This window comes from Epinephelus fuscoguttatus, linkage group LG11 (genome assembly GCF_011397635.1).
Source record: "Epinephelus fuscoguttatus linkage group LG11, E.fuscoguttatus.final_Chr_v1".
Classification (NCBI taxonomy): Eukaryota; Metazoa; Chordata; class Actinopteri; order Perciformes; family Serranidae; genus Epinephelus; species Epinephelus fuscoguttatus.
The window spans coordinates 38,262,163-38,286,728 of NC_064762.1; the positions used below are offsets into that span (position 1 = coordinate 38,262,163).

The following is a 24,566-nucleotide window of genomic DNA, read 5'->3' on the forward strand; positions in this document are numbered from 1 at the left end:
TTTATGTTTTGTTACAGGTGAGTTTAAATTTCTCTACGAACTCTAAAAGCAAGGTACATTTATTGAGAGTTAGCAAGATATGTAACATGAGTTTCATGTCCTTCTTTTAGCAGGAATTGTATTTTAATCAGCACTAATATGATGTTAGCCCTCTGCCTGGACCTCACCACTTCCCGCTGCCATGGACTAGCGCTCACTGTACCTTCTCCTCCTGTGTGAAGGGACAGTGCCTTCTACTCCGGGCGCTCCTGTCAACTGCATATGGAGGCAGAATCTGTAGGTAATGGGAGAAGATTTTGGTATTGGAATCTAGAGCTGACCCGATGCATAAGCAAACTAAGTTGCTGCTTAGGGCCACTGTTACCAACTCCTCAGTGAGAAAAGTAGCTATTGGCTGTCCTAAAAGTCGCTAGAAGTCGCTAAATGACGTCATCGCCTAATTTGCATAATTGTCCATATGCATGTAATTGTAATGGCTGGTGTAGGAGAGAGGAAAAACATCATGGGAGAGACAAAAACTAAGTAAAAAAAACACCCTGAATATGTTTAGAACTACAAATGAACCTTCTTTCAGTAATTTATATTAGACAAAGACAATTTTACATTTACATCCCGTCCTGACTGTAAACCAGGTCGGGATCAGTCAGCGGCGGTAAGAATGATACGTGCTCTCACAACAGAGTCTCCAGAAGTCTTCAGTAACTTCAGAAAAAGTCGCTAGTTTTGTCGCTAGTTGCTTTTTTGAAAAAGAGTCACTAGAGGGGTCTGAAAAGTTGCTAAATATAGCGACAAAGTCGCTAAGTTGGCAACACTGCTTAGGGCCTGTGGGCGGCACAGTGCCCCCAAGAGTACTTAAAATTTCCTGTGCATTCATTGCGCAACTTGCATAGGCTCTGCAAACGATGCTTGACCCCCACCTCCCTCTCATATCAAAGCTGATGTAAATGTTTATAGCCTACGCCGTAGCTTACTCAGAAACAGTTAGGCACCAAAAACAATGTATTTGATCTTCTCAGATGGCTAAGATAAGAACTTTATTGGTCCCACACAGGAGTAATTCACCTTACATCAGCTATAGAGAACAAGGTTGTGCCGAAAAACAATACACAGTATATAGCTTACACATATGCATATACATACATACATACATATATACTGTGTATATATATATACAGTACAGGCCAAAAGTTTGGACACACCTTCTCATTCAATGCGTTTTCTTTATTTTCATGACTATTTACATTGTAGATTCTCACTGAAGGCATCAAAACTATGAATGAACACATGTGGAGTTATGTACTTAACAAAAAAAGGTGAAATAACTGAAAACATGTTTTATATTCTAGTTTCTTCAAAATAGCCACGCTTTGCTCTGATTACTGCTTTGCACACTCTTGGCATTCTCTCGATGAACTTCAAGAGGTAGTCACCTGAAATGGTTTTCCAACAGTCTTGAAGGAGTTCCCAGAGGTGTTTAGCACTTGTTGGCCCCTTTGCCTTCACTCTGCGGTCCAGCTCACCCCAAACCATCTCGATTGGGTTCAGCTCCGGTGACTGTGGAGGCCAGGTCATCTGCCGCAGCACTCCATCACTCTCCTTCTTGGTCAAATAGCCCTTACACAGCCTGGAGGTGTGTTTGGGGTCATTGTCCTGTTGAAAAATAAATGATCGTCCAACTAAACGCAATGGCATGTCGCTGCAGGATGCTGTGGTAGCCATGCTGGTTCAGTGTGCCTTCAATTTTGAATAAATCCCCAACAGTGTCACCAGCAAAACACCCCCACACCATCACACCTCCTCCTCCATGCTTCACAGTGGGAACCAGGCATGTGGAATCCATCCGTCACCTTTTCTGCCTCACAAAGACACGGCAGTTGGAACCAAAGATCTCAAATTTGGACTCATCAGACCAAAGCACAGATTTCCACTGGTCTAATGTCCATTCCTTGTGTTTCTTGGCCCAAACAAATCTCTTCTGCTTGTTGCCTCTCCTTAGCAGTGGTTTCCTAGCAGCTATTTGACCATGAAGGCCTGATTCGCGCAGTCTCCTCTTAACAGTTGTTCTAGAGATGGGTCTGCTGCTAGAACTCTGTGTGGCATTCATCTGGTCTCTGATCTGAGCTGCTGTTAACTTGCCATTTCTGAGGCTGGTGACTCGGATGAACTTATCCTCAGAAGCAGAGGTGACTCTTGGTCTTCCTTTCCTGGGTCGGTCCTCATATGTGCCAGTTTCGTTGTAGCGCTTGATGGTTTTTGCGACTCCACTTGGGGACACATTTAAAGTTTTTGCAATTTTCCGGACTGACTGACCTTCATTTCTTAAAGTAATGATGGCCACTCGTTTTTCTTTAGTTAGCTGATTGGTTCTTGCCATAATATGAATTTTAACAGTTGTCCAATAGGGCTGTCGGCTGTGTATTAACCTGACTTCTGCACAACACAACTGATGGTCCCAACCCCATTGATAAAGCAAGAAATTCCACTAATTAACCCTGATAAGGCACACCTGTGAAGTGGAAACCATTTCAGGTGACTACCTCTTGAAGCTCATGGAGAGAATGCCAAGAGTGTGCAAAGCAGTAATCAGAGCAAAGGGTGGCTATTTTGAAGAAACTAGAATATAAAACATGTTTTCAGTTATTTCACCTTTTTTTGTTAAGTACATAACTCCACATGTGTTCATTCATAGTTTTGATGCCTTCAGTGAGAATCTACAATGTAAATAGTCATGAAAATAAAGAAAACGCATTGAATGAGAAGGTGTGTCCAAACTTTTGGCCTGTACTGTATATATATATATATATATATACACACCCACATACATATACATATATGTATATATACAGTATCTCACATAAGTGAGTTCACCCCTCCCATTTTTGCAAATATTTCATTATATCTTTTCATGGGACAACACTATAGAAATGACACTTTGATATAACTTAAAGTAGTCAGTGTACAGCTTGTATAGTAGTATAGATTTACCTTCCTCTGAAAATTACTCAAAACACAGCCATCAACATCTAAACAGCTGGCAACATAAGTGAGTACACTCCACAGTGAACATGTCCAAATTGTGCCTAAAGTGTCAATATTTTGTGTGCCAACCATTATTATCTAGCTCTGCCTTAACCCTTTTGGGCATGGAATTCACCAGAGCTCACAGGTTGCTTCAGGAATCCTCTCCCACTCCTCCATGATGACATCATAGAGCAGATGGATGTGAAGACACCTTGCGCTACCCCACCCTCAGCTTGAGGATGGCCCACAGGTGCACAGGTGAGTTTAGGGCTGGATACATACTTGGCCAGTCCATCACCTTTACTTTCAGCTTCCTCAGCAAGTCAGTTGTCATCTACTAGGTGTGTTTTGGGTCATTATCATGTTGGAAAACTGCATTGCGGCTCAGTTTCTGAAGAGGAGCGATCATGCTGTGCTTGGAATTCGTGTTTACCTAAATGAACCAAGCTCCCCAGAGCCGACAGCACTCATGCAGCCCCAAACCATGATGCTGCCACCACTACACTTGACTGTAGGCAAGGGACAGTTGTCTTGGTGCTCTTCACCAAGGTGCCACACATGCTGAAAGAGCATGTATATATTTATATACTGTAGCGTCCGCCAGGACGTGTAGAAAGGATGATGCAGTTATTCGGCAAACTACCATTTATTACTGAACAGTACAGGTTACTGTTGGCTGTAAAACAAACAAGAACTGTAACTCCAACTGTGCACTCCTGCTTTCTCCTCCAGCTTGCTCCTACACACACCAGCACGCGCACTCACACAGTCCTCATTCCCGTCACACTCGCCCCCCTACCTATACTCATTCAATCCCAAACATGCCATTAACTCACAGAACACTGACATTATAACAGAACATTTACTGCAGGGTCGCTACAATACATGTATATATATATATATATATATATACAGTACAGGCCAAAAGTTTGGACACACCTTCTCATTCAATGCATTTTCTTTATTTTCATGACTATTTACATTGTAGATTCTCACTGAAGGCATCAAAACTATGAATGAACACGTGGAGTTATGTACTTAACAAAAAAAGGTGAAATAACTGAAAACATGTTTTATATTCTAGTTTCTTCAAAATAGCCACCCTTTGCTCTGATTACTGCTTTGCACACTCTTGGCATTCTCTCCATGAGCTTCAAGAGGTAGTCACCTGAAATGGTTTCCACTTCACAGGTGTGCCTTATCAGGGTTAATTAGTGGAATTTCTTGCTTTATCAATGGGGTTGGGACCATCAGTTGTGTTGTGCAGAAGTCAGGTTAATACACAGCCGACAGCCCTATTGGACAACTGTTAAAATTCATATTATGGCAAGAACCAATCAGCTAACTAAAGAAAAACGAGTGGCCATCATTACTTTAAGAAATGAAGGTCAGTCAGTCCGAAAAATTGCAAAAACTTTAAATGTGTCCCCAAGTGGAGTCGCAAAAACCATCAAGCGCTACAACGAAACTGGCACACATGAGGACCGACCCAGGAAAGGAAGACCAAGAGTCACCTCTGCTTCTGAGGATAAGTTCATTCGAGTCACCAGCCTCAGAAATGGCAAGTTAACAGCAGCTCAGATGAGAGACCAGATGAATGCCACACAGAGTTCTAGCAGCAGACCCATCTCTAGAACAACTGTTAAGAGGAGACTGCACGAATCAGGCCTTCATGGTCAAATAGCTGCTAGGAAACCACTGCTAAGGAGAGGCAACAAGCAGAAGAGATTTGTTTGGGCCAAGAAACACAAGGAATGGACATTAGACCAGTGGAAATCTGTGCTTTGGTCTGATGAGTCCAAATTTGAGATCTTTGGTTCCAACCGCCGTGTCTTTGTGAGACGCAGAAAAGGTGAATGGATGGATTCCCATATGCCTGGTTCCCACTGTGAAGCATGGAGGAGGAGGTGTGATGGTGGGTGGGGGTGTTTTGCTGGTGACACTGTTGGGGATTTATTCAAAATTGAAGGCACACTGAACCAGCATGGCTACCACAGCATCCTGCAGCGACATGCCATCCCATCCGGTTTGCGTTTAGTTGGACGATCATTTATTTTTCAACAGGACAATGACCCCAAACACACCTCCAGGCTGTGTAAGGGCTATTTGACCAAGAAGGAGAGTGATGGAGTGCTGCGGCAGATGACCTGGCCTCCACAGTCACCAGAGCTGAACCCAATCGAGATGGTTTGGGGTGAGCTGGACCGCAGAGTGAAGGCAAAGGGGCCAACAAGTGCTAAACACCTCTGGGAACTCCTTCAAGACTGTTGGAAAACCATTTCAGGTGACTACCTCTTGAAGCTCATGGAGAGAATGCCAAGAGTGTGCAAAGCAGTAATCAGAGCAAAGGGTGGCTATTTTGAAGAAACTAGACTATAAAACATGTTTTCAGTTATTTCACCTTTTTTTGTTAAGTACATAACTCCACATGTGTTCATTCATAGTTTTGATGCCTTCAGTGAGAATCTACAATGTAAATAGTCATGAAAATAAAGAAAACGCATTGAATGAGAAGGTGTGTCCAAACTTTTGGCCTGTACTGTATATATATATATATATATATATATATATATATATATATATATATACATATATATATATATATATATATATATATATATATACATATATATGTATATATATATATGTATGATGTATATATATACTGTGTATTGTTTTTCGGCACTACCTTGTTCTCGCCATCTGAGAAGATCAAATACATTGTTTTTGGTGCCTAACTGTTTCCCAAGTATATTAGTGCGTGTGTGAATGAATAAACGAGAGGCATTAATGTAAATTTCTTTGTAGAAAGGTGCTTTATGAAATTAAGTCCATTTGCTTGTATTAGTTTACAGCGCAGCCTTGCCACATCCAATATGGCGGTGACGTTGACGGCTCAGCGCTCCATGCAGCGTCCACATATATATGTCTATGAGCGTAAGGGTTGAGGGAAATGGAGTGCAGCCAAATGTTTCTGTGGAAAGCTACACTCTGATTAGTGCGCAATCCATATTTGCACTTTGATTGGGTAGCTCTAGTCTCACAGTCAGCCGACTACGGCAGGGTTGCCAACTCTCATGCATCTGACGTGACTCTCACGCCCGTTTAAGAAATTTCACTCCAGCCCATTGTGTTGCTTGACCGGACCGCATACTGGATGTCCACTGGATCCGTCGCGTGCGCGATTCAGCTGCGGCGCAGACTCGCTCCGTTCTGTGCCGAGCGTCAATGTCCACTGGAACTGTAGCGTCACGCACGCGAGCGGCTGGAATTGTCGGATCGCGAGATCATAATGTCACGCGATAATTTGCGGAAACCCTGGAGGTATAAAGCAGGGCTGGACTGGGACAAAAAATGGCCTTACACAATATATTACATATTTGTAAAAATGGAATGTTCTTCCCCATATGGTTGCTTTGTGCATCATATCTTTTCGGTCACATTATATCTTTTTATCAGACAGGTAAAATTAAGCCCTCTAGAATGAGAGCACAACACTAAAATATGCATCAAACTTTAACCAGATTGAGCAAAAGGCCCTGAGAAGGACCACTCATAGGGTAAGTGGGTAATAGACACTGTATTTCCTGTAGTCTATTTAAAAATGATGTTCCTGCTAAGAGGTCTCACTTTCGGCTTTAGATGTTTATTTGTACATTATGAGTGCTTAAAGTCATATATTGTGAGGCGGTTCACAAAAGTTAAGTTTGAACCCCCTGGAATGGTGATCGTGGCTCATTGCATGGACATTGCTAGCTTGCTGTTGTGTGCCTGAGCTAGAGACCACAACCCAGCGTGGTTGCTTTCACTGATGTAAATGGCTGTACCTGTATGTTCAGTGATCACCTGCCTAAGTTAAGTAGAGTGCAGACATGGAAGAGTCCTTGTCGTGTGAAGTGATTTCCACCCCCATTCAGATGGAGTAGTCTAGCTTACTTTGGAAGCGGAAAGCACAACAATATACAATACACATAAGCTGGTGTAGTGCCATGGGAGGTGGCAAAAAGTTACTTTGATGAGGGCCTCCAAAAGTATAGGGCCAGCCCTAATGGAGGCATTCTGGTTTCTGTTCTAAATCATAGTAGTATTGACCAGTCACATTTGAGGAATAAACAGTCACAGTGGAGAGCAAAACAGGCAGAATGTATTGGCTGAATGCAGCCTCAAAATCCATTAGCCACCAACAGCTGAATTTTTTTTAAAATGATTAAAAAAATTATCATCTTATTGCCCCGTTGACGACAGGATGTTTTAAAGGAATACCTCACCCCCCAAATGACAATTTGTACATCAATTCCTCACCTCATGTTGCACTGAGTTCATGTTGTCTTGCATCCATCCCGTGAACAAAAGATCCAAAAGACATTGGGCTCCATGTTTAACAGCAAAACTATAAATATGCGTCTACAAACTCTCATACAACTTGTGCAGTATCATTAAGTCTCATTTATCCAGTTGTATGTTCAGTACTTCCCAAACACATGCATATTTGCTGAACCCTTACTATTTCAAACTCAACTGAAAGTGAAACTTTCTATGCTCCCTTCAAAGCCAGACTCCACTGACAGGGTAATTTTACCTCGCTGAACATGGGAGCTACTGGCCTAGTGTTTTAAGGGTTAGATTCACTAAAGTCACATATTAACATAAATAAACTGATCGAGGCAGTGATAGACCAGCAGCTCCTGTGCTCAGCTAGTTAAAATTTCTGTTTTTGTTAGTGTAGTCTGGCTTTAAAGAGAGCAAAGATACGTTTCACTTAAGTTCAGTAGGTTCTAGTGAAATTGCATGTGTTTGGGAAGTACTGTACATATACAACTGCATAAATGAGACTTGGATTATACTGCACAAGTTGTGTGACAGTTTTACTGTTATTAAACTTGGAACGCCCATGACTTCATTTCATCAAGAATTTTCTCTGTTTTTGGATTCTTCATTATCCGTGGGAGCCCGCTTTCACTTGGAAGTCGTCGAAATCCAGCACTTGGGCAATGACTTAGGGCGTCAGAAACCAACGAACAAAGGCATCCTTTAATGTCGGCATGATATGCGACATTAAAGGATGCCTTATAGTTTATGGCACCCATCGGCATTAAAGGGAAAGGACAACTGGAAAGTACAATGCCAAAAGTTAAGGCGCCAAATGTCCGAGTGGGGTGGGCGGGTCCAACAAACACTGACTTACACCAGGGAGAGAGGTGTTCATTTCCCACAATTAGAGCATTTCAAACCCTGTTCTTTTTTTTGAAAACTAATCACATGCTTTTGTTGCCTAAACCTAACCATGTGTTTTTGTTGTTGAAGGAAAAAAAACCCGTCAATTTCACAGTGCATTTATTTTGAAAGAGACTGTATTTAAATGTTAAATTTCCAGGCAGAACTTGACGCAGTGTCCCAGAATGTCAACAACCAAGGCACCCAGGGTGCCTTGTGCATCCTACATGAAATGTGTCGAATGTGTTGACCAGGGAGGCATGCAACATTAACAAAGTTTTCTTCACAAATTCAACGTAATACAGGGTGAGTAAGTGATATACAATGGTTATTTGGGGGATGAATTATTTCTTTATTGTTGCTGCAGGATCTGAAATACTTATCATTATATCTATAACTAAGACTTTGAAGCATTTCTTTTGCACTTTTACATTCATTTTTTGGACATAATTATTATTGCCTCTCGTTCCACAGCTGCTTAGATTTGTCCAGCCATAATGACTGTCGCTGCCAATGCTAAATACCCAGGTCTTTTGTTTGTGTCAAACAAAATGCTAGGAACATTATGCTATAATGCTTTGATGCTATAACATTATTATAGTTGTAGAGTAGAACTGCAGACAGGATTCATATGACAGGGTCGCTGATTTGTACCTAAATGGAAGAATCAGCTACAGGTGTATGGATGATTTGATGCAGATTGTGATGCTGCTGATAATCATCACTTGCCATATCCAACAGTTTATTTTCATTACATAACAAATTCAAATCTGTCTGTACATCTAAAATCTAACAATACAGACTATGTTACAGCTATGCAGACCAGCTACAAGCTATTATCTGTTTTAACTAATCCACCATGTTAAGGGACACAGAGTCATCATCATATATTTAGTCATTTAATCCTCTTTCACTTGCAACAAAGAATCAGGTATTGAGTTTGATCTGCATTTCTCCCTGCAGGAGTCTAAGTGTGTGTACGGGGGGACGGGGACTGTCAGCTGACAGGATAGTACCTTCAGAATTATTGTTTCCTGTAAACTGGGCGAGGTACCATCAGCGGCATGGGCTCGGCTCATAGATTATATAATACCCAGCCTTTAATCTAATCCCCTCGATAATGCATTAGCATATACTACAGTATAAGCCTGCTGTGAGTCAGGTTGATTGTTATCTGAGCTATAATAAACTATACTGTCTGTAATAACGCTGTGGATAATATTATGTGTGACTGTCTCTGTCGTAGTGTGTGTGTGCACATCTGCATATCACACAGGTGTCGCAGGTAAAAATAACCTGTTTTATTAAAACTATTTTTAGTGGAGACTAGGGGAAATGTTGAGTGCGTATTGTGCACTGTATGTATATTGGTGTGTGCAGGCAGTAAAATGAGGGCATGTGTGCAAACCACAGAGGTCAGTGAGATTAACATGAGCATTGCGTGCTTATTTAATTGTCTGTTGCTTGATGCAATGATGTCATTAATGTCAATTATATCAGTTATGCCATGGGTGAAGGAAGTTTTTATGGTTTCTGTGGTGGGTAAGACACAATGAGGTCAGACATTTCATTCTGTATAATGAGCACATTCACTTTTGATACTGCATGTACAATTATTTTACTGCTAAAACTTCTCTGCTCTTACTTAAGAAACCATTCCAATGCAGGGTTTTTTCAGGTGATAGTGTATTATAACAGTGAGGTAAATAACACTTTCAAAAAACAGTTGTAATTGCAGAATATATATTTGAATATTTGAAGCAAGTTTAATTCATAGCTTTATGAAGTTCAATATGATAGTAAGAGGGTTTTCTATTTAAGAGAGCTCTATATGATATTCAGGTCAGGTCGCAAACTTCAGTCAGGTTTGCTTCTTCCATATTTTTGTGGCAACATTAAACAAGCTGTATACAACATTCAGAGCGCAGGGGCCTATCTGTTTAGCAGAATTCATACTTCTGCGTCAAATCAACGGCAAGAAAAGAATGACGTCATTCTTTTCTTGCAGCCCTGGTTTGGGAGTTCTTGCAGCTTGTTCTCGACAAGCTTGACAGACCAGGGCAGAACTTTTTTCTTGTGTGGTGTATGATAACTATTGTGTGATTGGTCAGAAATTTTAAGTGGGCGTGGTTAATGCAGAAAAGCTCGTGGGACATATGCTGCAGTGGGGGGGGCCTATGAGGACCTCCCAGGAGGAGTTCTGCACTTGAGTTTCTCATTAAGTATGAAATGTCCTGGCCAGAGAGAACTTTGTTCTTGTTCTCGCCACCTCGAGAAAAAGAACAAATTTCTCTGTTCTTGCGGAGGATGTACAGGGCTTAAACCAGGGGCGTCGTCTCAACAAAAGCTAACGTATGGCAATATGAGATAACGTCACAGAGCTACTGATGATGGAGTTTCAAAAATATGAACTTATATAAAACTTCACTTTGGTCTTTGACCTGTCAGAAGTACATACTATGCTATTGAAAACTGTTTCAAAGGACATGAAGCTGTTTCTCACATTCATAATACCTCATGTCTGCATGTAATGCACGACTTGGTGAGAGCAGTGAAAACATCGGACCTATTTCGGCGCATATTTCAGCACCACGGACAGCGAGCGGACATTTAATTATCATTAGTCATGTGTTTAACTTCAAAGAAAATAAAGAAAATAAATTAATTACAAGCTCATTTCTAGAAGATAACCAAGGGGTCTGGTGTATGAAACACAGTAAAACAAAGGCCAATGTCTCCAGAGACCAAAAATACAAGCTTAACATGCCGACATGAAGAAAAAAAAACCCTCATACAATCAGACAGGCTTCAAGACATCATTTAGACAGGCTGTCTACAGCAGCAGAGCAAAATGCTTTTACAACACACAGATAACTCACATAACTCATAACTCGCGGAGGAGCGAAGTGGCGAACAATTTGATTCAATAACACTCGTATTCACTAACACTCATATTCACTGATGAGCGTATTTTTGACCTATTTAAATGCAATACAAGAAGCCAGTGCGCCTCGAGTAAGATGGCTACAGAACCTCTCTCTCTTTTTTTTCTCCCAATTCCAAGGTATGGCAGCTGCCATACCTCACCATACCTAAATGACGCCTATGGCTTAAACGTTACAGCACCCTATGGAATCCCCACCGCCAACTAGTGTTTTGGAAGTGTAACTGTAGAGTGACACAGACCACTGCACAAGTATAAATGCTCACAATGACTAGGCTAAAGGGGAGCCTATCTATGTTCCCAGGGTTCTATGTTTCCCGGGTTCTATGTTCCCCACTTAACCCTGCAAAAAAGTTTCTATGTTCCCCGCTTACACAAAAAAGGTTCTATGTTTCCCAGGTTCTATGTTGCCTGCTCAACCAAGCGGGAAACATAGAACCCTTTTTGTGTAAGCGGGGAACATAGAAGCTTTTTTGCAGCGTTAAGTGGGGAACATAGAACCCAGGAAACATAGAACCCTGGGAACATAGGGATGACCCCAAAGCTATATCAAGAGGAGTTAGACTCCAATCACCAACTTCAGCTAGGTTTGTCTCTTCATTATTTTTCTGTGTTAAAATTAAAGGAGCTGTAACTGATTGTAACTGATTCTGAGCTGGGATTGTCTGCACATGCCTCTCAACATGGAGGTGTTTGCAATGGCAGCTAACAGCATACTAGCTGGCTAATGTAAAGGGATCAGATCACCAACTTCAGCCAGGTATGCTTCTTCCTTCATTTAGTGGTAACACTGAAGGAGCTGTACACCACAATTAGAGCATATCAGTGATTCTGAGGCGGGATTTTGTCTGTACATGGGTGTCAAGATTGGGGTGGGTGAGCTGATGGCTAGCAGCTAACTTGCTAGCTTATCTATAGTAACATCAGAGGGAGTTAGCCTAATAAGTCACAAACTTCAGCCTGGTTCACTTCTTCCATATTTTTGTCGTAACACTGAAAGAGCTGTATTGGGCTTTTACAGCATATAAGTGACTCCAAGCTGGGACTGTCTGCACGGCAAGCATGGTGGCAAGCATGCTTAAACGCCACTGTGATTGGTCATTCCTCATCACATGACATGCGGTGCGTGCTGCCTTTGCAGCGTGCACACCTTCTGAGCGTCTATTTTTCAGGGTGCAACGGCTGCACTCTGAGAACTGAGTTCAATGCAGTGGCACCCACCGCATGTCATGTGACAAGGAATGACCAATCGCAGTCGGCAGATATCTTTCCTCTCTGCCGTAGATAACTGTCAACCGTAACTATGGAGGAGAAACTTATCATTTTAGTGCAGGGCTACCCAGAACTTTATGATTTGTCCCACGCACAATATTTCAGTTTGAACTTGAACAACAATGCCTGGAAGAAGATCAGATTCTCATCAGATTTGTGGTGAGTAGGATATGCTATTTTTTTCATTTATGCTGTCTCGAGGTGTGTTTTCTGTACTTTAAGGAAATGTTAGCCAGCTAGCTATCGTTGCCAAATGGTAACCTTATGTCTTTATTAACTTGTGTTTACTCAGATGAGGATTGCAGAGAGAAATGCAAATACTTGTGCAACAATATAAAAGAAAGTATAGCAAAGCTGTTAGATGGAGATTTCAGATGTCAGTGATACGGTGCTGATTGCAGTCTCTTAGCAACGTCAGCTGCAACTTTCTTTTGCTCGCACGAGAAGGTAGGCACACAGTGCCAAACGGACGTACCTCCCTTTTTCCGGGCGGTCAACAACACCGCATGTGTACAGCCCCTAAGACAGTCACGGCATTTCTATATTCTGAACTGGAATCATCTACACACGGCTCTCAACATGGTAATAACTGAGCCAGCAGCTGGCAGCTTATGATGCTAACAGCACAAACAGCACTGACAGACCTCACAATGATAACCTGGGGGGGAACCTGAGAGTGGGCGTTTCACTTCTGCAACGACACTGTTTCTGTTTTCAGCAATAACTGTCGTATGAGCGCAGTGCAATTGGCGGCAATGAGCTAGCCAGAGGGGATACATAAACAGGGACTTACATGCACTGGTGGCCAGACCATCTATTACAACAAAGAACAGCAGAGTTCGGGTTATAAGACACACAGAGGGAATGTGATTTCACTCTCTGCTCAGGACGCCATTACTCCACTACATTTTTACATTAGAAATCGTGGGTTGCTGCTATATTGATGCTCTACCTATCACATTGAGCTCCTTTAAAATATTAGCATTGTAAAACTTTGTCATAATTATATGTAACTGTGGTCTCAACAGGGCAAAAAGAATAGGCCTACCTTTTTAGCTGTATGGTCCTCTTATGATGTCACTACATAACCATGTTTAATCTCTCTGCAGGCCACATCTCTCTCCCCAGCAGTGTGTGACATCAAACACAACCGGGAGGTGACCTGGTCCTGATTTCATCACAGAGGATGAACACGGATAATAATTTCTGCCACCATGAAATGATTTTGCCAGTCCAATGAAGAGCAGCTGTGGAGACAAACTCCTCTTTCATACCTGCTTCTACAGTATACTGCAGGGTTCATCAGCGCAGCCACAAATCCTGTTAGTCCAACTTTTAATCTAAATGGAATCGATCTCCTGTGTGCAGTCAAAGACTTTGCCCCTGAGGTGTTAGGAGCAGTGACTTCACCACTGTTAATGTAACACTCATTAATTACTCTCTCTTTTGACCGCACTGTGATGTGCGCAGCTCCGATGTAGCTCTGCATCTTTTGGGACCTGACACCAACGCACCACTAATGCTAATGACTTTCCTCAAATGACTATGACAGAGGACAGCTCTATTACACCTTTCACTGCTGGCCAAGTGTAATAGATAATACCTACCTGCAAGAGGTCCTATTTGTTCTGGTCTCACACCACAAGGTGCTTTGCTGCTTGACTGGAGTTTAATAAGGGCCTCATCCCTGAGACTGTGCATGGCATTTGCTCCTCACAAGGTGATTATTTCCAGCCCAGAGGTCAGTGTGAAATGACCGTCTGCTCTTTCAGGAGTTCTGCAGGGGCATTAAAGAGGTGAACATGTCACATAGCAACATCACTGAAAATATGAAAAAAAAAAAACAGATTTCAGATTTCTAGGAAAACACGTTAACATGGCTTCAAAACAAGTCTTTATGTATTAATAAAAGAAGTCAATACATTTTAATGATGTGCAATCTCTTCTCTATTTATTTTATTTAATTTTAATAATAAGGGATGCCAAGTCTTCCTTGTGTCTAAATTGCATACTATATACTGACACAATACTAAGAAAGTTTGGAGTATTTAGTATATTGAAAAAAAGACACACCACAAATGTTATACGTTCATTGGAAAACATACACCAGGGCCAGGTTTACTTAGAATATGATGATGCAGGAGCTTTCTAGGAGTGAAGGAGATGGTGCAGTTCAAACAAATCCTCCAAATTAAACAACAAAGTACATTTTTATGCCTCCGTGCTGGTCACTGCTGCATTATGTTACTGGGTTGCCCTTATGTCCGTCTCACTCTCATGAATGTGATATCTCAAGCACGCCTTGAGAGAATTTCCTCAAATGTGGCACAAACGTCCACTTGGACTCAAGGGTGAACTGCTCAGAATTTGGTGGTCGAAGTTCACTGTGATCTCACAAAAATGTTTTTGGTCATGACTCAAGAATTTATACACTAATTATGACCAAAAAAAGTCTAATAGGATTAAATGATGAAGTGATGATATTTTCTATCCTAAAGGTCAAAGGTCAACTTCACTTTGACATCATACTACTCTGCAAAAACACTCTTCTGGCCATAACTCACCATCATATCTCAGGAATAGAAGCGGAGACATTTGGTCAGATACTGAATTGGTGTTAAGACTGTGTGAAGCGTCCATGTTTTCACAGACATGGATGTCACCTTATCTAGATAGGTGACAAAACTAGATAATTTTACCAGTGGACTGTTTGTAATTCAGTGTTATTCATCCCCTGTCAGACATCATTTGATGAGAATCATTACAGCTCCTCCTGTGCTGCAGTTGTGTTTGTGCAGTATATTAACCCTTAGCTGACTAGAATAATCAAATATCAGTCAACTCTTCGTTTACTTTCTTCATTGACACAGAGACAAAAATGAAAAGAGAGAAACAATTTCATGAAACAAAGCTCAGCTTAGGGAAGGTAACAGGACAAGAAAAAAGAGAGAGAGAGAGAGAGAGAGAGAGAGAGAAAGAAATAGAGGTGATGGAGCTGAGAGAGGTACAGTCAGACCCGCCTTCAGGGGGGGTCAAAGGGATTGAGCTATCCTCCTCCACCCCATTCACCCTCAGTTTTTTATCACAGCCAGCGCCCATGGATCCCTCCACTGAGCTCATCAGAAGTCCAGCTCCATCCATCCAGATCTTCAGCATTGCTCCTCATCCCTTTAACTTAACCACCTGGGTCTAGACTCTATTGAGGATATTCCTGTACAGCTCATGGCATCACTACGCCCTGAAAATAATGATGGCATAATTTAGTCTAATTTTTATAGGCTCCTCTCATATTTCTTCTACTTTCCGACTGTGGACTTTGTCAAATAAATTAATTTAATTACTTTTAAAACCTCTTTTTAATTAAGCCTCTCCTGATTGGAATTACTTTGGTGAGTAGTCAGCTTAACTGATATAAATTATGGCCATAGCTACTTTTTTTCAGAACTCGAAAAAAGAAAATTAATTATCCATTAATGTTTCCAGTGCAACAATTACTGAAAAAGAAGCGAACAATCTGCTTTTCTTTCTCGCCAATAATCCTTCAAAAAAGGACATATTTCATTATTTCCAAGTGAAGGACATCCAGGTTTCCATATTGCCAGTGATACCTGTGTGTTCATGCTGACAGTCCAACTGTGCTTCTATCTCCCTGTGTGAGATCCTCTGAGAAATGACATGAATTTAATTGCAGGGTTTGTTATAGCCCCACAGTCCGAGCTGTGTCACATACTGTATGCATGAGGCCAATACGACTCAATTTAATGCTCTGGTAGGCTTTGCAGTTGCAAAATGTCCATGCTCAAATTATAATGATTGATTCCTCAGAGCAGACCTGGCAGATTGATTCTCTGTGTCCAGGAGAAAAAACAGTGTGTGATGATACATCCAAGACTTTCAAAGGTTTTGCAAAACCAAGACGTAGTTACAGTAGCTCTGCAGTTATGTTGAGATTCCTTATATTAAAAATCGTCCCCCCTTGGGGGTGGTGTGTCTTCAAAGCCACAAGTACTCCAATTACCACTTGCACCACTGTTGCCTTTATTCCCCACATCGTTTCTCTTTTAACCCTTCAGGATTGCTACATCTATCACCACTGCCTTCTTCTGTTGTTTGTCGATCACTGCGATGTCTGGTTGGTTAGCCATCACCAGTTTGTCGGTCTGGATCTTGAAGTCCCACTGGATCAACTATGTCTTCTTCCAGTTACCCACTTCTGATCAGGTTACCCTGGTCCCTCAACACCTGACGCGGACCTTGATGATCCGAGCCGGTATGACTCTTGCATTTGCAGTTTTACTCATCCTGAGGTAGGCTAGCAGCATTAAAAACCTTGCCTAGTAAGACTGTACACTAGATATGTGTTGTTCCACCCTGACTGGGAATCGAACCCCCAATATATATATATATATATATATATATATATACACTGTATATAGGGACTTACAGTGCTTTCAGACAACATAATTAATTGATGTAGGCATAGACATTTCCTTCCAGTTTGCTCTCTGTCAGCCCTGATAAATGTGTGCAAAATTCAGACTCAAGTGTCTACTTTGCAAGTGTTGGTGGTTCTTTTTGTGGTTGGCTTTGACGGCGGTGGCATTTGGCTGCGAGTCGTTCTTATCAACTCACTAGTTTGTAAACTGTCCCTCTGCCTACTTCTAGCTGGTTGCAGGTTGAGCTTTTCAAATCTAAACATCAGTAGACATAGAGAAAAAGATAAAGAAGATGGGCATCAACTGAACTAACATCCTGCTAGCCATTGTACAGGCATTGGAAAATAAAACTGGTTGACCTCCTTGCCGCATCAGTGTTTCAACAGGATATCAGGAACTGTAATACCTTTGATTCACCGAAACTTGGTCAAATCCTGGTCAACGCCATGCAACCAGGGGGCTCTTTTTCTACAAGCCAATCAGGCAGAGAAGAGGGTTCTGGAGAGAAAAGGAGAGAGAAATCGTGGATGCCAGAACCATCCCGAAACACGGACGATTATAAAGCAGCAGCCAACAATGTAAGAAGACATGAAAAAAGTTCACAAGTTAAAGGAACTGATGGGATCACATTTCACTTAGCCTCGCGTCACCAGGCTCTTCACGTATGGGGAAGTGCCTGGTTTCCATTAACTCTGAATTTTGTCTGGATTCTGGTTCCGGTCTAGAGAGCGGATCCGGAATTCACCAAATTCACCAAAGTAAGAGTGTTCACCAAAGTAAAACTTTAAATTCTGGCACACTATTGATTTACAATTAAAGAAAAAGATTAACTTAATGGCTTGGGGCTTTTCTTGTAAATTATATTCTTTAAATTAAAAAGTTTCACCGCATTTTTATTAGCTTGGTGCTTTTATTTTGACGGAAAGGTGCATCCATCGAATTCCGGATGCTTTCTCTCTCGCCCTAGTTCCGACTCCTTACCAAAATGGCCACTAAACAGCCCCAGACTACATTTCACAAGAGTTGTACCTTGTATTATTCCAGCAGATTTTTTTTTTTTTTTTTTTAAGATATTTTTTGGGCATTTTTTGCCTTTAATGGACAGGACAGGTAAGTGTGAGAGAGGGGATGACATGCAGCAAAGGGCCACAGGCTGGATTCGAACCTGGGCCGCTGCGGCAACAGCCTTGTACATGGGGCGCCTGCTCTATCCACTAAGCCACCGACGCCCCAGCAGATTAATTATTGATTAGTTGGTTGATTGGTTGGATGAATGATTGATTTGTTGATGGACTGATCAAATTATTGACTGATTGATTGATTGATTGATTGATTGTGATATATGGGGTGACACCATGTGAGCAAACTCTCAGTCCTCCTCAACCTCCAAACTTGTTAAACCTGTGCCACTAAAGAATAATTCTAACTAAAGTCATATGTTTTTTAACTGTATTGTGGTACAAGTATATTCACAACAGATCAACAGAGAAATTATGTGATTAAACTAGAAATTTGTATCACTGATGAATTTATTCTGCTTGGGAAAATCCCCAGGGGAATGGGGGAAGCTGAGATGTGTATCTAATTATAATATTAAGGATAACTGCTCTCAAACTTAGAGCAAAAATTGGCTTCCAAAATTAAGTCCCACTGCAGAGAAGTGGAGGGACCTAACAGAACTAGTAAAACAAATAGGATGAACTGATCAGACTTTGGTGGTCAGAGTTCAAAAGTCACTGTGACCTTGGGTCCATCTCATTTTGTGAACAAGATATCTCAAGGAGGCCTTGAAGGAATTTTGTCAGATATGGCACATACGTCCATTTGGGGCTCAAGACTGAACTGATTAGATTTTGGTGGTCGAAGGTCAAAGGTCAAGGTCACGGTCACTGTAACTAATAATTCAGGACTTCATATGCTAAATATGACAAAAACTTCACACAAATGTCTAACAGGATTTAATGGTGAAGTGAAGACATTTTCTATCCAAAAAGTCAAAGGTCAGCTTTACTTTGACTTCATAATGTTATGCATAAACACTTGTCTTGCCAGTACTCCGTGTTATATTTCAGGAACAAGAGAGGGAGAAATTCGGTAAGATACTAAATTGGTGACACCTTCTTCGGTGTCCACCTTGATACTGTCTTGATTGTATGGGGCTTCTGTGCCACCGAAGGGAAGGTGTGTGTAGCATTAATGTTTTCACAGATATGGACAGAACCTGTAAAATGCAACTTAACGGGTGCGCAGAGGCATACAACCACAAAGTAGTATTTCTAGTTTCTTTTTGTATTTATTTATTTCTCTAATGTACAGTTGTGGTAGGGAGTTACTCCATGAAAGAGTGGGATCTAGGGGGGCATGAAGAGTGGGTGGGGTCAATGTGAGTGTGTGAGTGTAGAGGAATGAATAAATAGAGTACGAAAGAGAACTGCAAGGTAGAGCATAAGAACCTAAGAGGAGAAAGGATGGGGAAGGGATTTAAGTTATTGTACATTTGTGATTTAACTGTGTATCACTGTGGTGCCTAACTGCTTTTAATTCTGAAAACAATTAAACAAAAACATGATAAAAAAAAAAAAAGAACATATGTTGCCTATGACCAGTGTGATCTAGATAATTTGCTTGAGCCAGTGATTTACTGGTAACTATATGCTTTGTGGCTGGTAACTTGTTTCAGTATATTTTTTATTATTATGATTTTTTTTTTTTTTTACCCTAAAGGCAAGCTCAGACTACAGGAGTTTTAAAATCCTAACCAATATTGAAATCGGGTTGCATCACTTACATACGAAGAAACTTCACAGATATCTATCTATCTATCTATCTATCTATCTATCTATATATACATAAAGTGTGCATGTATGCGTGTGTATGGGCAAATCATTTAATTATGAGTGCAGGTCGGGTTGCAGGGTGTGGCTTTGACTTAGACATAATGATGGGTAATGGGTCGGTTCTGGTTCTGAGCTTTGCGAGTATTGACAGGTGTGGGTTTTCAAAAATGAAAAGTGTCATACACTTTTGTTTGCCACAGAGCTAATTTTTTCCAATAACCCAAAATCCAATGGAAAAATCCCATTGGTTCTTTGGCGAGAGAACCAGGACAACAATAACTAACAAAATATATAATCCCTGCAGCACTCTATGGCGCAGCATACACTACAGAATATTATTGATGCACGCCCACAGGTGATTTCACTTACGTGAAAGCAGATGAAAATAAAAGGGAGGTTGATGTGCTGGGTCAACTTGCTGTAATATTAATAATGCTTTGCTTTGGGAAAAACACAAGCAGAAAGTCAAATGAGTAAGATTGGGGATAAATCAGCCCAGAACTCTTGTTGTTTGACCCCAGCTTGAGCTTTGTTGTATATAGTAAGAAGTATAAAGGTTGAATCGCCATTTTATTTGCCACTGTTTTCTCCCATTTGGTTTAGCCTAGAGAGTTTGAATTAGTGGAGGTCTTTTAGTTCGTTTTTTGTCTTCACCGAAATATTACAAAAGTTTTGTTAGGAGGATAGTTTGTTTTATTTATTGCATTGGCTTTTGCTTCACCCTAAAAGTTTGCTTCACTCTTTGTAAATAATTCTCACTGCGTGTAGAAATAAATGGTTCACTTTTACACTCAGTTCAGAATGAAACTCTTTATGCTCTCAGACGAGGTGTAGTAACAGCACCAGCAACAGCACCAGCAAAGAAGTATTAGCCCTACCATTGGATTCAATTTATGTACTGAAGAATTATTCAAAATGAATGTAATTCCTGGGATGACTACACTGCATATACACTACATTCATACTGTGACTACAAACCCAGACAGTGGTTAGCATTAGACAGCATTAAACAGCTGCTGGTCATCATCTCCTGTCAGTTACTTTATCTGCAGTGACAAAAGCTGTCCTGAACATCCAGATAATGAGCTCACAGGTGAGATTCGGCACTGTGTGGTCTCCTCGCAGGCCACTGTGAGACATCCATGGATCCTCCCCTCTGTTTGACCTTATCAGCCTGCCCTGTGTTAATCCTTCTTGCAGGTCAGGAGGAGTTAAATTAATCCATTGAAAGACAGTATTTGAGGATTAAATAATGCCCCATCTTCAGCATTTTATTTCAATCCCACATTCTCACAAAAAGCATTGATAGAGTCCCAGTACACTACCTTTAATCTACGTTGCTTACATGTGGATACACGGGCACACACGTGCATGTATTAATTTGGAGAGATAAGTATACTAAGCTGCCCCTAAGATAACAAAACAGCTTTAGTTTTGTACTGTTAAATGTACATGTTGAGAAAAAGATAGTATACAAATGTTGCACCATGCTGTTGTGGTGAAGACGGACCTGAGCGAATCTCTGTTTAGCAGTCCATATATGTTTGGACGCTTACATATTGTCATGAGCTTTAGGAAGTGATAAAAAGAATGGGACTGTGGATACAAGTGGTTGAAATGAGTTTCCCTCTGTAGGGTGGCTGGGCTCAGCCTTAGAGATAGCGTGAAGAGCTCAAACATCCAGATGGAGCTCGAAGTAAACCCGCTCCTCCTTTGCATCAAAAGTAGCCAGGTGAGGTGGTTAGGGTATCTGATTAGGATGCCTCCTGGGCGCATCCAACTGGTGGAAGGCCCCTGGGGCAGACCCAGAACATGTTAGAAGGATTATATATCTCATCTGGCCTGGGAATGCCTCAGGATTCCCCAGGACAAGCTGGAAAGCATTGCTGAGGAGAGGGATGTCTAGAGTATTTGCTGCCCCCGCAACCTGGCCCTGGATAAGAGGATGAAGATGGATGGAGAAACATATGTGTAAGCATTAAGTTTTTTTTTTATTTTTTATTGTTTCCAAATTAATGTAGAGTTGGTCTGTTTTACAAAGGGCCACTAATGATAGATCTACAATGCTAACTTGGTAATTAGCCTCTGGTACACAAAGGGCTCCCTTTGTAGAGTCACTGATGGTCAAGAAAAAAATCAGTGTAGAAGAGAGGTCTGAGATCTCTCACAGGCTGCATCAGTGTTTTATTATTTTGCCTTAAGTAACCCTTCTATCATAATAATATACTGGATTACAACTTTTTTCTTCCCTGAAAATCTTTGAATTTTCCTCAGTTAAAAGGATAGTGCACCCAAAACTGAAAATTCAGCCACTTGGATCACTACAGACGAGCAGTATGGAGATATTTTGTGGTTTCAATTATGTGTTTTTTGGACGTTTTAATCTGGAGCGACCAGCCTCCATTAGGTGGAGTTGAGCTGCTACCCACTCTCCCTTTGGATCTCCGCAAGGGATGTGAGGACTCTAAAACTTCACCTGAGCCTCCCTCGGCATATGGGTGTGTAGATAATGGCTGAATTTTCATTTTTGGGTGCACCACCCCTTTAAGGTCATGGCCTTAGGTGTAACATGTGGACATAGCCATAGACATACTAACTGGATATGTATATAATGATGATGTGTGTGTAAGAAGTTACACAGACACACAATACAAATGTGTCTTTATTATTAAGACTGGTTTTATTCAGACTGGTTCTAATTAGCCTGTCCAGGTAAAAATGAGCTTTCCAACAGTTATAACTGTTGTATGAGATAAATGGCTAACGTACAAAGGAGGGTGTTTTGAAGCTGCTATTTCTTTCATACATGTATGTTTTACAACACTTACCTTGTATACCATCAATCAATTTTAGCCATGCCATTTATATAGTTCTATAGGTGGTAATGTTGATTTGTTGGTCCACCATTTGACTGAATTATCTCTTCAACTATTAGATTGTCATGAAATGTGATTCAGACATACATTGTCTCCATAGCATGAATCCTACTTATTTTGATGATCCCCTGACTTGTCCAATGGCACGTTGACATTTTCAGTTTTTAGTCATGCATCTTTAAAACTGTCAGATGAGTTTCCTTGAGGTTTGTTTGTTGCCTTTAGAATGAATTGTTATAACATTGGTGATGCTCTTTTCATTTAGATCCATCAATCTTTTAATGTGTCCAATACTTTGGTTTATGACCAAATACCTGCAGAACAAATGACGATCCCATCAGCCTCAGCTGCCCTTAATTTTTTAGTGCAATAAAATGGTAATGGAAAATGGTAAACAATATACCTGCTAAACTTGAGTATGTTAGCACTGACATTTTGAGCATGTTGGCATGCAGGTGTGAGCTCATATTCTGTAGCACTGCTCTGCCTAACAATACCACAATGTAGAGATAAGCTATAATGACACTGTGTCATAGCTGGATGCAAGCATTAGACTATCGCGCTGCATTACGTTAAATCAGACACTCTCTGTCCACTCTGGATCCATTAAATATGGAACTCTGTCACGTCATGTAAACAAATCACTTACCCAGCAGTTGTAGTCTCAGAGTTAACACTGAAAAGATGGGTGAGTACGTACTTCCTTGTTATTCCGCACGCTGCCCGCCTGGACACCCACGCCCGCTCCTGAGACCACATCACCCCCTCCTCCAAAACCTACACTGGCTCCCCATCATACATCGCATACAGTTCAAAATCCTCCTCCTCACACACAAAGCACTCAGCAACCAGGCCCCAGGCTACCTCACACACCTAGTCCACCACCACACCCCCTCTCGCAACCTCCGCTTATCCGAAGGAAATCTCCTCTCACTACCTGCATGGACCAAGCACCGAACCTGGGGGGACAGGGCCTTCTCCATTGCTGCCCCATCCCTCTGGAACTCACTCCCCAAACCCATCCGTATCTGCACACACCTCCCAACATTCAAGACCGCGCTCAAAACTCACCTTCTTAAATTAGCTATTAATGTATAAGTTTGTGTGTTTTATACTGTTTTATTGCTGTTTTTTATTCTGACTTAGCTCTATTTTATGATTTTTTAAAAACTGTAAAGTGTCTTTGAGCATTTGTTAAAAGTGCTTAAAAATAAAATGTATTATTATTATTGTTGTTATTCATATTTACATATTTATTATTATTGTTATTCAATTTACAACAATGCTATCGCTTTGTGACGGATTTGACCTCTGAGGCTGGGCTGGGAGAGTAATTGACCAATACAGGGTTCCGGTCAGAGAACACTAGGAGTCATCAGTTCAGTTTACGGGGTATAACTGATACCATATCCGTTGTATCCATTAACTACTGCATCTCTTCATCACCCTGAACATGTTAACTCAATGTTAATTGCATACTATATAAAACACAGGCTAACTAATTAGCTCATATTAATGCTAATTTCCGAGTTGAACAACAGTAAAAAACGAACCTTTTCAGAGTGCAAACACACATCTAAAGCTGCTGAACACAGACAAAAACAGTTACCAATCTAACCACCTCAGTATTACAGCATTATAAAGATAACTCACATCATCAGTGACTTCTGTTTTGATGCCAACTGCACAACGAACTGAAAACGTGAAACAGGAAGAGCAAACAACATGAAGCCTTTTCAAATTAAAACATTGACTTCAGAATAAAGCACCATTAACATAAATTAGGGTGAACATATTTTGATTTCCAAAAAAGAGGACATTCGGCCGGCCAAGACATAGCCTACTTAAATGATACTTGCAGTTTACTCAAAGATGCCTTATCATTTTAATATATTTAAAATTTATATGTATGGATAGAAAATTCAGTTATATTACAAAATAATATCTCTCAAAGACAGAAATTCAG

At 40.9% G+C, this 24,566-nt stretch overlaps 1 long non-coding RNA gene across 1 annotated transcript; it reads right to left on the minus strand.

The window, feature by feature from the left end:
* Window positions 1–202: 202 nt before the first annotated feature.
* LOC125897439 (uncharacterized) lies at window positions 203–24,302 on the minus strand. The gene is made up of 3 exons (XR_007450430.1): window positions 24,254–24,302; window positions 14,059–14,228; window positions 203–274 (listed from the first exon to the last, which is right to left on the minus strand). It is a non-coding gene; the product is annotated as an uncharacterized LOC125897439 (long non-coding RNA).
* Between the last annotated feature and the right edge of the window lie 264 nt (window positions 24,303–24,566).